The sequence below is a fragment of the Gekko japonicus genome, unplaced genomic scaffold, assembly GCF_001447785.1.
Source record: "Gekko japonicus isolate JY-2015 unplaced genomic scaffold, Gekko_japonicus_V1.1 scaffold6031, whole genome shotgun sequence".
NCBI classification, from domain to species: Eukaryota; Metazoa; Chordata; class Lepidosauria; order Squamata; family Gekkonidae; genus Gekko; species Gekko japonicus.
Genome location: NW_015175553.1, coordinates 23,560 through 36,305, shown reverse-complemented (window position 1 = coordinate 36,305; position 12,746 = coordinate 23,560). Strand labels below are relative to the sequence as shown.

Below are 12,746 nucleotides of genomic sequence, written 5' to 3'. Positions count from 1 at the left end.
GCGGTGCCCCCCCCATCTGCAGATTCCCAAGGGGGGGGGGGTTATTTACGATGTTTTATTTATTAAGATTGATTATAGTCCACCCTTCAGTGGGACTCTGTAACATCAATACATTCAGTAAACTCTGCAATAGAATTTGGGTTGGAGAACCGGCCAGAAACCTGAAAAACAGTATTGAGGGAAAGCATAAATGTTAACGTGGGATCCAACTTACAGCGAACTAAACACAGTCATTCAGACCCGATTCCCTAATGATGTATGCAAGAAACCTTGTGAAGCCTTCTGTCCAGTGCTACCCTATTGCTTGCTTAGAAAAGCCCTCTTGGATAATTCAGTTCTGCTTCATCTGTGGAAAGGCAGGCAAGTGGGTGCCTTCCTGACCCGCCTCAGGCAGACCATTCGTGGGGGCCAGAACGGAGAAGGCCCCTGCCCAGACCAGGTGGTAATTCATCTAGTTCCTGATAATGGCGGAGCCCAGCTGGAGTGTGTGGTTTAGTTTCATGCAGTGTTAACAGGGCATTGATCTAGTCTAGTCTCCATGTCACTGTGGCATGGGTCCTGGTGGCCGGATCAGCTGTATCAAGGGAAGGGGCCGTTTTCTGAGCTGGGCTGAGTTGGGAGAAAGCCTTTTTTGCAACTGCATTAACTTGCTTCTCTAGCAATATGGTTGGGTCCAGCATAATTCCAAGTCACTTCACTGAGTCGGCGAGGATTAGCTGAACCCAATCGAAAGCGACAAACACAGTGTCTTTCAAGAATTTTGCTTTCCCAACCAGTACGACTTCTGTCTTTGCAGGGTTCAGTTTCAATGTGTTCACTCTCAGCAATTTGACCACAGCAGCCAGGAAGCGGTTGATGACCTTTGCCCCATCCCTGCCTCGTCCTGCTCCTCTTTGCCCCCCAGCACCCCATTTGTGCCCTGACCTGGAGAGGCCCCTCTGCCCCTTCCCCTCGGATGACCGCTTCCTGGGCAGACATCTTGCCCAGCCCTTCCGGCCTACTGAGGAACTCTCTGCCGTGGTTTAGCCCTTCCCAGTTGCTTTCTCCTGGGCCCCAGTTTACCTTGAGATGCACTGGTCCCCATACTGGAGGCCAAGCTTATAACATCCATAGCAGATTGTTAAAGAGCCCAATAGAAGTGTTTTTCTTTCCTGAAGGACCAAAGAAGTGTAACCTAAAAAGCTTGATACTTAAAATAACCCAGTGACATTAATCCTGATCCACAAACTACAACACGGACACTCCTTCTGATCCACTTACGTTGTCTCTTGTCCAGGGCCATTGATATCACTCCTTTCTCTTTTGGTTTCTTTCTGACTTTTTGATATCTTTCCCTCTTCATAGGCAAGTGAATAACAGTGTCCTTCCACAGTCCGAGGCAACCCAAGAGAAAGGAGAAGGAGATGGAAGAGGAGGACCCAGAAGGCCCTGGGACTAGCAAGACATCAAGGAAAGGTCCCCATCCCATCCCAGGAGAGAGTGGTGTTGAATTTTGGGAAAGAGCTCTGCCAGAGATCTTGGCTCAGGACACTATGAGCACAGATATACACAGCCGACATTTCCGGCAGTTCTCTTACCAGGAGGCCGATGGGCCCCGAGAGGTTTGCAGCTGGCTCCATGGACTTTGCAACCGTTGGCTGAAGCCGGAGAGGAACACCAAGAAGCAGATCCTGGACCTGGTGATCCTGGAGCAGTTCCTGGCCGTCCTGCCCCAGGACATGCAGTGCTGGGTCAGAGGATGCGGGCCAGAGACCAGTTCGCAGGCGGTGGCCCTGGCCGAAGGTTTCCTCCTGTGTCAGGCAGAGGAGAAGAGGCAGGCAGAGCAGGTGAGGGGTTTTCATTCACTCAGTTCAAGCAGTGACCTTATCCTAAGGCTTCTTGTCAGATATTTCTCTGTGGGTGCATGTGAACTGCCATCAGTTTGCTTCCTATCCACAAGAATAACACAGAATCCCAAGACAGTCCATTTGACTCTGGGTCCACTTGACTCTGGGTGCATTTGATTTTGGCATCAGCATCAGCATGCTTGAAAATAAGTGAGGAGACCTTGCCGAAGTAGATTAACAGAAAAGTAAATAAATGAAAGTGTCCACTTGAATGTAAGATTCCTATATAGGATTTGTTCCTGACGAAAGACCAGAGATCTGAAACGCTTAAATATCCGGAAAAACTATTGAAAGAGAGATTGAATTTGGAGCTGACTACTTTTGAGAATACAAGACTGTTAGAGGGATATAGACTGAGGGAGTCTGAAGCAGACTGCTATGTGTAATTGCATCGACCTCTGTATTTTTTCTATGAAGGAATACGTGGTTGTTTTTTATTATCAGACAGTAAAAGATGTTATGGCTTTAATCTAGTATCTATTATTAGTCTATTCATTCTGTGGGCATCTAGCACACATCTGCATATATTTTTTTCATACCAGACTATGAGTTTGCTTTCGATTTATGGTGACCCTATGAATTAATGTCCTGCAAAACATCCTAATGTTAACAGCCTTTCCTGGGTCTTACAATCTGAAGGCCGTGGCTTCCTTGTCAATCCATCCCATGTTTGGTCTTCCTCGTTTCCTTCTGCCTTCAAGTTTTTCTAGCATTATTGTCTTTGCCAGTGACTCTTGTCTTCTCATAATGACACCAAAGTACGATAGTCTAATTTTAGTCATTTTAGCTTTTAGGGAGAGTTGAGGTTTGGTTTGCTCTAGAACCCACTGATTTGTCTTTTTGGTGGTCCACAGTATCAATAAAAACTCTCCTCCAGTACCACAACTAGGATCCGGTTTGGCATAGTGGTTAAGGGCGGCGGACTCTAATCTGGAGAACTGTGTTTGATTCCCCACGCCTCAGCATGCAGCCAGTGGGTGACCTTGGGTCAGTGGCTGTTCTCTCAAGAGCAGTTTTCTCAGAGCTCTCTCAGCCCCATCTACCGCACGGGGTGTCTGTTGTGGGGAGTGGAAGGAAAGGAGATTGTAAGCTGCTCTCGGTTTCTGAGTGAAGGGCAGGATATCAGTCCAATTCTCCTCCTCCTCCCCCCAGAGAATCTTCCTTCTGGGCTGCCCTTCCCAGCCTCAGTCTCCTGAGTTCTTGCTTGCTGTCTCCCTTGTGATTGATGGCGGAGCCAAGGAACAGAAAATCTTGAGCCAATTCAAGTTCTTCATCATTAACTCTAAATTCTGGAATTCCAGACTAGTCAGTCCTTTTGTCTTCTTGATGTTCAGCTGTAATCCCGCTTTGGCGCTTCCTGCATTAACCTACATTGTGGTTGTTTCAAGACTTCTCTATTCTCTGCCAGTATTGTGGTGTCAACTTCATATCTCAAATAGTTACTGTTTTTTCTACCAGTTTTCACTCCTCCGTCATCTAAATCGAATCCATCTTTCCTTATGATATGTTTTGCATATAGATTGAAGGGAAAGGGAGATAAAATACTTCGTGGTCTGACACTTTTTCCAGTTTGGAAGCCATTCTGTTTCTCCGTCTTCTGTCCTAACACTGGTCTCTTGTTTTTTTTTTGTTTTTTTTAATAAACGTTTTTATTAGTTTTCCCAGTCACCCACACCCAATGTAACATAATATAACATATCAGTGAGTATTAACAAAGACGAGCATACAACCATAAGTATTCCTCTTAACGATTTCCTAATATCCTCCTAATCACTTAGTTAAATTTCCAGTCAAGTAATCTTTTCCATTTCTTATTATATATTACTTCATCTTTCCCAGTTAATGTATTTGACAGTTTATCCATTTCAGCGACATCAAACCATTTTTGAATGACTTCTAATTTGTCTGGAATTTCCTCGGTTTTCCAATATTTGGCATAACACATTCTAACGGCAGTTATACAATATAGTAATAACGTTTTTCCTTCTTTCCCCCCTACATCGGGAATGATATTTAATAGGAAGATTTCTGGTTTTAATGGTATTACTAGTTCCATGATTTCTACTATCCATTTTCTAATCTCCTCCCAATACTTCCTAGCTTTAGCGCACGTCCACCACATGTGGAAATATGTGCCAATACTTTGATGACATTTCCAACAGACATTTGTCACGTTATTGCCATATTTTGCCAATCTTGAAGGGTATAAGTACCACCTGTGTAAAAAGGTAAAGGTTCCCTTGCTCGAAAGCCAGTCGAATCCGACTCTAGGGTTGCGGTGCTCATCTCCATTTCAAAGCCGAAGAGCCAGCGCTGTCCGAAGACATTTCCGTGGTCATGTGGCCGGCATGACTAAACTCCAAGGCGCACGGAACGCTGTTACCTTCCCACCGAAGTGGTCCCTATTTATCTACTTGCAATTTCTTGTTTTCGAACTGCTAGATTGGCAGGAGCTGGAACTAGAGACAGGAGCTCACCCTGTCTTGCGGCACCCGGGTCTTGAACCGCTGAACTACTGACCTTCCACAGCCTGCAGTTCAGCGTCTTAACCACTTGAGCCACCGCAGCTGTGTACTACTTTGTAAATGTTTTCTTTAAAGAGAGTAACCCCCGTAATCTTTATGTTTGTCTCCCATATTTGCAACCATTTACGTTGGTCTATCTCATACCCTAAATCTCTATTCCATATTTTCCAACTGGCCCATATCATATCTTCTTGTATCTTTTTCTCTAAAAGAGTACTGTATATTTTTTAAATCAATTTAGTTTCCGCTATAAGCCAAACCTTATCAAATTCTGTTGTTGTTCCATAAAAACCAATTTTTGCATGTTCTTTGAATCTTAATTTCAATTGGATAGTTTGTAGCCAAGTCAACTCAATTTTTTGGGCTTTCAAAGTATCTATTGTTTTCAGATTATTTCCATTATCCAACAGAGTATCATAGGGGCAACTTCCCCTGTGTACATACAAAGATGGTATTTCTAAGGCTTCTAGGGGTGCAACCCATCTAGGTGTCTTCTTGTAATATTGAAATTTAACCTCCCTCCAAACCGTTATCAAAGATCTTCTCAGATAATGTCGTTCAAAAAATTTCTTTTCTTTATCGTACCACAAAGTAGCATGCCACCCCTGCGGGAGGTCATAACCTTCTAATCTTAAAAGTCTACTATTGGACAATGTTGCCCACTCCCTTACCCATACAAGGGCTGCAGCTCTGTAATATAGTTCCCAAACCGGCATTGCTAATCCTCCTAACTCCTCCTTACACTGCATTAACTGTAACCTAAATCTTGGTTTTTTTGCTTGCCACACAAACAGAGAGCAACTCTTACCTAGTTCTTTAAAAAAACTCTTGATTTCGTAGAATAGGTATTGTCTGGAACAAGAACATTACTTTTGGCAAAATAGCCATTTTAATCGTAGCAATTCTACCTAACAATGATAGTTGTAGCCCTCTCCAACTTTCCAAGTCTTTCTTAATCTCTGGCAGTAACTTCTTATAATTATCATTATACAGGGAACAGCACTTATTTGTTATCCAAATTCCAAGGTATTTAGTTTTTTTAGTTATTACAAATCCTGTTATTTCTTGTATCCTCCTTTCAATTGCTTTGGAACAGTTCTTTGTTATTATTTTAGACTTCTGGAGATTCACTTTCAGCCCCGCCACCTGACTGTATATTTGTATTTTGTGTACTAAATGGGCTAAGGATGTAATGGGGTCCTCTAAGATCAAGACCAGATCATCGGCGTACGCCAATAATTTAAACTGTTCGCCTTTCACATTTAAACCTTTAATTAATGGGTCTGCCCTCACCATATCATTAAATAATTCTATTGCAAAAATAAATAATAAAGGGGACAGCGGGCATCCTTGCCTTGTCCCCTTAGCTATTTGTATTTTTCCAGTCAGGTGACCATTACATATTATTTTAGCTTCTTGTTGCACATAAATCATCTGTATCATATTATAGAATGTTTCTCCGCAATCCCAATGCTTAAATTGTCTAAGTAAGAACTCCCAACAAACGTTATCAAATGCCTTCTCGGCGTCTAAAAATAAGAGGGCTAATTGTTCGCTTGGATGGTTTTCATAAAATTCGATCACGTCCAGTAATGTCCTGACATTATTTCTTAAATGACGTTGTGGCAAGAAACCTGCTTGATCACTATGGATAACCTGTTGTAAAACCTTTTTAAGTCTGCTCGCTAAAATTGCTGCATATATTTTATAATCGCTATTTAGCAATGAGATGGGCCTATAATTTTTAATCTGTGTTGTATCAGTTTGTTGCTTAGGTATCAAAGTGATTAAGGCTTCTTCCCAAGATTTTGGCATTCGTTTATTATCAATAATGTTTTGTATAGTTAATTTCAAAGGGTTTCCAATTTGTTTGCTGAAGGTCTGATAAAATTCTGTTGGCAGCCCGTCAGGTCCTGGTGTTTTCTTTATCTTTAGTTTCTTAAGGATCGCCGTTATCTCCTCAATATTAATTGGTGCATTCAATTTTCCCTTTTGTTCTGCTGTAAATTTTTCTTATTATAGTTATCCAAAAAGTTTTCTATTTCCTGTATATTTTGTTCTTTCTGGGCATACAGATTATTATAGAAGTCCTCTATTATGTTATTCATCTCTTCTGGAAAGAAACAATTATCTCCTTGCTTGTTCTTTAACATTTTTATCTGCTTCATTTCTTTGTTTCTCTTCAGCTTATAGGATAACCACCGAGATGGCTTATTCCCTTTTTCAAAAAATTGCTGTTTTGCATATTTTATTTTTTCCGCCGATTCTTGAGTTAGTAAATCGTTTAGTTGATGTTGTAAAGTCATAATCCTAAATCTTAATTGAGCAGATTGCGGTGCCTTCTTCAGGTGGTCTTCTTCTTTCTTGACTTGTTCAACTAAATATTTGTATTTCTGTTGTCTTTGCCTTCTCACCCAAATTTCTTGTCTTATAATTCTTCCTCTTGCGAAGGCATCCCATATAATATCGATATTTGTTTCCGGTATAAAGAAAGCTTCAAATTCTTCTTTACATTCTTTCACAAATATCTGATTATTCAGCAACCACGTTTTCAGCATCCATCTGAAAGGTCTAGCTGTGTCATTAATTTCCAACATCACAGGGTTATGGTCTGCGAAGGTTGATGGCAGTATCTCCACTTTCACAATGTCTGATACAAGTGAGCTCGAGGCCCATATCATGTCGATCCTCGACCATGATTTATGGCGTGCGGAGAAAAAGGTATAGTCTTTTTTGTTGCCATTTCTCACTCTCCACAGATCTATGAGATTCAGCTCACTAGCTAGTAATAAAAAGGCTTGAGGAAGTTCATTTGATTTTGCTATTTCTTTCCTTTGATTTTTCCTATCTTCTTTTATATTTAACACCGCATTGAAGTAACCTATTATAAAGATTTCTTCCGTTGTAAACTTTACTAATATATTTCGTAATTCCTGGGAAAATCTTTCTTGTCCTTGATTGGGCGCGTAGATGTTTACTATTAGTCTCTTGTTCAGAGTACAGGTTGCGCATCAATGCAAGCAGTTGTTGTGGCAGACTCATTTCTTTTAAAACCAGCCATAACTTCTCATGATCCATGCAGTCCAAAGCTTTGCTGTAATCTATGGAACACAAGCTGGTTTTCTTCTAAAATTCTCTTCTGTGCTCCAATAACTGACCTGAATTTGTGATATGATCTCAAGTACCTTGTCCTTTTCTGAATCCAGCTTAAGCACCTAGCATTACTCATTCCATCTATGTTAATAGGCTTCATTGTAAGATTTTTTGAGTATCACTTTACTCCCATGAGAAATTAATGTGACAGTGCAGTAGTTGCTGCAGACTTTGATGTCTCCTTTTGTTGGAATAGCAATGTAAAGTGAAAGTTTCCAGACTGTGAGCCATTGTTTTGTTTTCCATCTTCGTTAGCATATTCTTGTTAAGACTTTGAAGGACTCCTTTTTTGTGCCATGGAATAATTCTATTGCTATCCCATCTACTCGTGGTGATCTGTTTCTCCCAATAGCTCTCAATACAGTTTTCCCTTTACTTTCTAAAACCATTGGCTCTTCTTCAAAAGATTGTTCTGGAAAGGAATCTGTCATCCTTTCATCTCCTTACTATAACTTCTCAGTGTATTGTCCCCATCTTTTCTTAGATATTTCTACCTCTAGATATTTCCATTCCTCCTCTTACCTGGCTCTTGTTTCAGATGTGGGGACGATCTGTGAAGACTATCACTGACGCAGAAGGAGCTTCGTCAGAGGAAAGTCCGAGGGCACAGGCCCAGGAGGATGCCCGAGATGCCCTGTCAAGTGGTAAGGGAGCCTCCTAGGGATGTGCAAAAAAAGAAATTCGGTAAAATTCGGATTCGGGTTTATTGGACCCGAATTTTTTCGGGAAACCCGAAAAAACCCGAATATCTATTTCAGTAAAGTATAGATATGCTCACTGGAACCTCTTCCCAACATGCCCACCAAGTTTCAAGGCGATTGGACAAGGGGGTACAATTTTATGGCCCCCCAAACAGGTTGCCCCCAGATCAGCCTTCTGCAGTTTATTCCCGGTTTGCCGCCGAAATTCGGCGGCAATTCGGCAACATTGTATCATATGGCCCTTGGAGTTGGAGGCTCCAAACTTGGAGGGTGGTTACTAGAACCTCTCCCCAATATACCCACCAAGTTTCAGGAAGATTGGACCAGGGGGTCCAATTCTATGGGCCCCCAAACAGGTTGCCCCCATCCCATTGTTCTCTATGGTGGGAAAAAAATAACTTTTTTTCCCACCATTGAGAACAATGGAGGGATGGGGGCAAACTGTTTGGGGGAGCATGTTTGCAAACTTTGCATTGCACCAGCCAGCCCCAGCACTGCACCATACAAGTCCCCCCCCCCCGAACACCTTTGCCGCCAAACTGGGTGCTGCCCAAACCCCCAAACCAACACAACTTTGCTCAAACCAAAGAATCTCAGCAGCAGCACTGAGGTGAGGTAGCATGTCTGTGCATTGCCATGCCAATGCCAGACAGGCCCAGCAGCAGGACCAGTCACCAGAGCAATCTGCCCCCCCCCACAACCTGCGCCAAGGTGCAACCAATCAGTGCCCAGAACCAACTTGGTGCTCTAACCAGAGAATTTCTGCAGACAGCGGCAGCAGCAGCCTACAGACTGAGAGAGCAAGTGCATGCCAGCCAGGCCCCAGTAACAGAAGAACCAGAGCAATCTGACACCTTTGCCAGCCAGGTTGCCATGCCACTATGCCAGTCAGTGCCCCAAAACCATTAGAAGTTGAAGGACTAGGTCAAACCAGAGAATCTCTCCAGACTGCACTGGACTGGAGCGGCAGCACACAGGCCGAGGGAGCTATTATGTGCACTGCAATGCCAATGCCAGCCAGCCAGGCCCAGCAGCAGAACCAGTACACCACAAGTGTGCCAATGTGCCAGCCAGGCAGTGCCCGAAAACCCCCAAAAGCAAACCAGACAATCTCCCTCTGCGGTGGCAGCAGCCTACATAGGGGAGCCTGTCAGCCATGCCCAGCTGCTCTGCAATCTCAACCCCCCCTCAACAACCTCTGTGCCAGTCACCCAACTGGACTCAGTCCAAACCTGAGGATTTCTGCAGAGCATAACTGGAGGAGGGCAGGCAGGGCCTGTGCAAGTGACGTGAGCAATCACTGTGCGTGCGCAAATCCCCACTCGGCGCACCTGAAGAGAGGCAAAGGTAGGCCAGAGGAACCCAAATTACTCCAATCAGAGTGGCCGCCAACTCTCCAGGGGGTGCCCAAAGATTGAGATATGATGATTCCCAGGTTGGGGAATCATCCATAGGGGTCCCACCATATGATACCTGTGGGAAGGCGTTGTGAGTGATTGTGAATCCAGTGATTGGTTGGCGGCGACTAAGGAAGGAAGATAGCCCCACCCCCACCAGGCAGGGGCTATGATTTGTTTAGGCCAAAAACCATGCATTGGTGATCGCAGGCCACTTCGTCACACGCATGAAGCATCATGTCTACTTAGCAAAGACAGACAGGGTCCTACATGCGATACAGCGAAGTGCGCCCTTGTCTCCTCCTCCTCCTCCTCCTCCTCCTCCTCCTCCTCCTCCTCCTCCTCCTCCTCCTCCTCCTCCTCCTCCTGTCAGTTCATATCCAGAAAACAGCAGAACATTATCACATCCATCTGCCACTGATAACCGTGGCTTGGTGTGACGCACGGCCCACCTTGTTAGTTGCCTGAACTGCACAGCACACTAAGGGGAGGCAGCCTCTATGTCTCATTGCCTGTCAAGACCTCTTTGTTGAGCCTTGACAACAGTAGACACACCAGGTGAGATTGCTGGCCGCCCACTTAGCACAGGAACCAGGATGACACTCCTCCTCTCCTAGCACAGCAGAAGGTGTGCCCTCATGGTCCCTGGCCAAGGAGGCAGCCTCTGTCTTCTTCTGTCAGCTTGACTGTGCGCCTACCTAGACTTCTTTCTTTGTCAACCTGTGTGAGAGACCAACAACAACAACAACACAACAAGAACCCCCCCCCCCAAACTGCCAAGGTGCAATGCAGGCCATTCATTTTCCCTTTGCCTCTCTCGAGGCAAAGGGAGGTCAGAAGAACCCAGATGCCCCCAAATTAGAGTGGCTGCCAACTGTCCAGGGGGTGCCCAAAGATAGAGATATGATGATTCCTGGGTTGGGGATGGGGAATCATCCCCCCGCCCCGTTCCCAGCAGTGCAGGTCAGGACTCAGGAGATTCTCACAGGGACGTCTCCCTCGCAATCGCAACCCCAGAGGGCCCTCCTCCATGGTCACTGCTCAATGCATCAGGAAGGATGCTGGATGGAAGTTGAAACCACAGGACGTCAGTCTTCTAGCATCCTGTTATGTTTTCATTAGTCAAAAAAACCATGCCGTGTGTGTGAATGCAGGCCACTTCGTTGGCCGATTGCGCTCTTGTCTACTTCGCAAATAAAGACAAGAGACCACAATCGACCTAGCGAAGTGCACCCTTGTCTCCTCCTCCTCCTCCTCCTCCTCCTCCTCCTCCTCCTGTCAGTTCACGTGACGTCCATAAAATTCCAAAACATTCAAAAAACAATTATCTACCGAGATAAACCGTGGCTTGTTGTGATGCATACCACCTTGTCAGAAGCCTGGATAAGTGCCTGACAGCAATATAGACAAGGCTGTGGGCACTCAGGCCTCTGTCAAGGGAGGCAGCCCATCTGTCTCATGCCAAGGAAGCAGCCTGTCTTCTTCTGTCAGCTTGTCTGTCTGTCCATCTCTGCTGTGCCTAGAGAGGTAGACTTCTTTGTCAACCTGTGTGAAAAAGACCAACACAAAAAGAAGCACTGCCCATGCCCACGGTAAACCAATGTTACCTCTAAGCTGAGTTACTGTGAGCCAGGTTTTTGAGGGGGCAGATTGCTCTGGCTCTGCTTCTTTCTGTCTTTCTGTCTTTCATTTTTCAACAAGCTCTTTAACCAAGTGGTCGTCGCCGAGTGGTCAAGGCGTTGGACTAGAAGTCCATGGGGTCTCCCCGCGCTGGTTCGAATCCTGCCGACCACGATATTTTTCATTCCCTTCCTCGATTATTTGTGTTGGGTTAGTTTTAGACCTGTCTCCTTGAGTTTAAGAAGCTTCTGTTTTCACACCTTTTAATTCGTGTCTTGGGGGGGGCAGAAAGAGAAAACTGAGCAGTGAGAAGGGGTTGAGATGGCAGCGCACCTGCCTCCATCTTTTCCTCTTCCTCCTGTCCCAGCCCGCTCTCCTCCCCCCCACGGGAGTCCTGCTGAGGCCTAGAGGCATGACCCAAGGAGTGGGCGGGTCACCCCGCTCCTCCTCCAGTTCCTCTAGAGCCCTCTTAGTCCCTGGAGTGAGCCCTGAGAACAGAGTGTCCCCAAAGGTCAACCCCATGGACTGCCCTTGCTGCCCCTCCTCCTGCTGCTGAGTCCCAACAGCTGGAGGAGGAACTGCCTGAGCAGCAGAACCCTGCACAGTGCCAGCACCTACAGTAACCTTCGCTGGGGCCACCACCGGAACATTCTTAAAAAGGTCAAAGAGAGACACACGCGGCGTCTTCTTCGAGGAGGCACCACCCTGGCCAGAGGTCGGAGTGGCGCCAGGATGCTCAGCCGTGGCCCTGCGCTTGGTTGCGGGGAGAGCCGCAGCTTTCCCCTCCCCCCTCCCCTCCGCCCCTCTAGTCTTCTCCCTCGCCTTACCCCCAGGGCCCCTCTGCGTCTCCTTCCTGCCGCTCATGGTACCCCTGGCCAAACTCAGGCTAACTTGATGTGGGGAGAGTATTAAGCACCTAACTTACCTACACTATCACCTGACCCTAAAGCAACCTCACACACCTTTTTATAAACCCTCCCACCAAAAGTTTTTTTTCTGTTTTTCAGTAGACCCTAACCTAGCCTTGCTTCACTTTTTTCCTGGGTTTTTTTTAATCACTAGTGAATGTCTAAACTGGCCCTGACTATGGTTTAGACTGTCCTTGAGATGGCTTGTTCAAACCTTTTTAAAAGTTTGGGTTTTGGTTTTTGAATTAACTACTCCTATCTAGAACTAGAACCACCTGATTCCCCCTGATGGAATCAGGAAGAGCTCCCTAATTGCTAACCAATATGATTGGGGGGGGAAGTGCCTGTCTTCACCACAGAAGGTCAGTCAGAGCACGAACAGCAGAGCTAACCTCACCACTTTTTTTCAACAATTAGATGCTACTTTAAACCTTTTTTAATGGAAGACAAACCTGGTCCTGTTTGTTTTCCTACAACTGGCCTGGTTAGGTACAACAGCTAAAGCCCTGCTCTGAGATTTAAAATATTTGTTTAAAAATAAACCTGTACCTTTTTT

General features: G+C 45.2%; 1 non-coding gene across 1 annotated transcript; it reads left to right on the top strand.

The window, feature by feature from the left end:
* Positions 1-11,375: 11,375 nt before the first annotated feature.
* On the top strand, positions 11,376-11,456 carry TRNAS-AGA. Its single transcript has one exon. It is a non-coding gene; the product is annotated as a tRNA-Ser (tRNA).
* Positions 11,457-12,746: the final 1,290 nt, after the last annotated feature.